The 3,193-nt window shown below is 56.9% G+C and overlaps 1 long non-coding RNA gene across 1 annotated transcript; it reads left to right on the plus strand.

The window, feature by feature from the left end:
• Positions 1 to 1,815: 1,815 nt before the first annotated feature.
• On the plus strand, positions 1,816 to 3,187 carry LOC108446523. The gene is made up of 8 exons (XR_001861730.1): positions 1,816 to 2,032; positions 2,066 to 2,168; positions 2,202 to 2,304; positions 2,338 to 2,440; positions 2,474 to 2,576; positions 2,610 to 2,712; positions 2,746 to 2,848; positions 2,882 to 3,187. It is a non-coding gene; the product is annotated as an uncharacterized LOC108446523 (long non-coding RNA).
• Positions 3,188 to 3,193: the final 6 nt, after the last annotated feature.

Genomic DNA, 3,193 nt, shown 5'->3' on the forward strand with positions numbered 1-3,193 from the left:
AACCCATCCTGAAATCCGGGATCGATGGAAAAACACCGGGAAAACAGCGGGAACCGCCCTCAAAACTGATCCCAAAACCCAGGATCTGTGGGAAAACAGCAGGAAAAGAGTGGGAAAAACACCGGGAAAACAGCGGGAATCACCCTCAAACCCATCCTGAAATCCGGGATCTGCGGAAAAACAGCGGGAATTCCAGGATTTATGGGAAACCATCAGGAATCTCCTTCAAAACTGATCCCAAAATCTGGGATCGGCAGAAAAACACCGGGAAAACCATCAGGAATCTCCCTGAAAACCCATCCTGAAATCCGGGATCGATGGAAAACCAGCGGGAAAACAGCGGGAATCGCCCTCAAAACCCATCCTGAAATCCGGGAAACCGGGAAAACACCCTCAAAACTGATCCCGAAATCCAGGATCTGTGGGAAAACAGCGGGAAAACAGCGGGAAAAGCACCGGGAATCGCCCCCAAACCCAACCCGAAATCCGGGATCTGCGGAAAAACAGCGGGAATCCCAGGATTGATGGAAAAACATCAGGAATCTCCCTCAAAACCCATCCTGAAATCCAGGATCGATGGAAAAACACTGGGAAAACAGCAGGAACCGCCCTCAAAACTGATCCCAAAACCCAGGATCTGTGGGAAAACAGCGGGAAAACAGCGGGAAAAGCACCGGGAATCGCCCCCAAACCCAACCCGAAATCCGGGATCTGCGGAAAAACAGCGGGAATCCCAGGATTGATGGAAAAACATCAGGAATCGCCCTCAAAAAGAATCCCAAAATCCGGGATTTATGGAAAAACCACCGGGAATCGCCCTCAAAACCCATCCCAAAATCTGGGATCTGCGGAAAACCAGCGGGAAAAGCACCGGGAACCACTCTGAAAACCAATCCCAAAGTCTGGGATCTGTGGAGAAACACCGGGAATCCCAGGATTTATGGGAAACCACCAGGAATCTCCCTCAAAAAGAATCCCAAAATCCGGGATTTATGGAAAAACAATGGGAAAACCATCAGGAATCTCCCTCAAAATGGATCCTGCACCAGGATCTGCAGGAAAACAGCGGGAAAAACATTGGGAATTGCCCTCAAACCCATCCTGAAAACCGGGATCCATGGAAAAACAGCGGGAATTCCAGGATTTATGGAAAACCACCAGGAACCTCCCTGAAAACCCATCCCGAGAATTCCCGCCGTCCCCAGCTGGAACGAAATCCACCCCCAGATCCCGGATTTTCCCTTGGGATCATCCTTGCCCTTGGAATCCCCACAAGGAAGGGCGGCGGAGGCCTCGGAATTCCCGCTGGGATCGGGGCCTTTCCTGGGAATTCCCGCTCGGATCCGGGCTTTTCCCGGAATTCCCGCTGGGAAAAACCCATCCCGAGAATTCCCAGAATTCCCGTTGGGATCCGGGCTTTTCCTGGAATTCCCGCTGGGATCGGGGCTTTTCCTGGAATTCCCACTGGGATCGGGGCCTTTCCCAGAATTCCCATTGGGATCGGGGCCTTCCCAGAATTCCCGTTGGGATCCGGGCTTTTCCTGGAATTCCCGCTGGGATCGGGGCTTTTCCTGGAATTCCCACTGGGATCGGGGCCTTTCCCAGAATTCCCATTGGGATCGGGGCCTTCCCAGAATTCCCGTTGGGATCCGGGCTTTTCCTGGAATTCCCGCTGGGATCGGGGCTTTTCCTGGAATTCCCACTGGGATTGAGGCCTTCCCAGAATTCCCACTGGGATTGAGGCTTTCCTCATTCCCGGCCTTTTCCCACCGCCGGCATTCCCGAGGATTTCCCGGCCGGAAGCGCTTCCGGTACCTCCCGGATCTCGTCCACGGAGCGGGGCCGGAAGAAAAGCTCCGGAGAGGATCCGTAGGTGCCGGCCCAGTTCTGGAATTTGACTCCTCCTTGTCCCTGCACCTGGAGCGGGAATGAGAGAGCCCGAGGGGCTGGAGCGGATCCCAAAGGGATCGGGATCATCCCAGGGGGATCCAGAGAGGGTTGGAGTGGATCCCAAAGGGATCGGGATCATCCTGTGGGTGCTGGATCCCCTCCTGTGGGAATCCAGAGGGGGATCCAGAGGGGGCTGGAGTCGATCCCACTGGGATCGGGATCATTCTGTGGGAAGCTGGAGGGGCTGGAGTCAATCCCACAGGGATCGGGATCATCCTGTGGGTGCTGGATCCCCTCCTGTGGGAATCCAGAGGGGGATCCAGAGGGGGCTGGAGTCGATCCCACTGGGATCGGGATCATTCTGTGGGAAGCTGGAGGGGCTGGAGTCAATCCCACAGGGATCGGGATCATCCTGTGGGTGCTGGATCCCCTCCTGTGGGAATCCAGAGGGGGATCCAGAGGGGGCTGGAGTCGATCCCACTGGGATCGGGATCATTCTGTGGGAAGCTGGAGGGGCTGGAGTCAATCCCACAGGGATCGGGATCATCCTGTGGGTGCTGGATCCCCTCCTGTGGGAATCCAGAGGGGGATCCAGAGGGGGCTGGAGTCGATCCCACTGGGATCGGGATCATTCTGTGGGAAGCTGGAGGGGCTGGAGTCAATCCCACAGGGATCGGGATCATCCTGTGGGTGCTGGATCCCCTCCTGTGGGAATCCAGAGGGGGATCCAGAGGGGGCTGGAGTCGATCCCACTGGGATCGGGATCATTCTGTGGGAAGCTGGAGGGGCTGGAGTCAATCCCACAGGGATCGGGATCATCCTGTGGGTGCTGGATCCCCTCCTGTGGGAATCCAGAGGGGGATCCAGAGGGGGCTGGAGTCGATCCCACTGGGATCGGGATCATTCTGTGGGAAGCTGGAGGGGCTGGAGTCAATCCCACAGGGATCGGGATCATCCTGTGGGTGCTGGATCCCCTCCTGTGGGAATCCAGAGGGGGATCCAGAGGGGGCTGGAGTCGATCCCACTGGGATCGGGATCATTCTGTGGGAAGCTGGAGGGGCTGGAGTCAATCCCACAGGGATCGGGATCATCCCACGGGGATCCAGAGAGGGTTGGAGTGGATCCCAAAGGGATCGGGATCATCCTGTGGGTGCTGGATCCCATCCTGTGGGAATCCAGAGGGTGATCCAGAGGGGCTGGAGTCGATCCCACTGGGATCGGGATCATTCTGTGGGAAGCTGGAGGGGCTGGAGTCAATCCCACAGGGATCGGGATCATCCCAGGGGAATCCAGAGGGGTTGGA

Source organism: Corvus brachyrhynchos, unplaced genomic scaffold (assembly GCF_000691975.1).
Source record: "Corvus brachyrhynchos isolate BGI_N302 unplaced genomic scaffold, ASM69197v1 scaffold3805, whole genome shotgun sequence".
In the NCBI taxonomy this organism is placed as follows: domain Eukaryota; kingdom Metazoa; phylum Chordata; class Aves; order Passeriformes; family Corvidae; genus Corvus; species Corvus brachyrhynchos.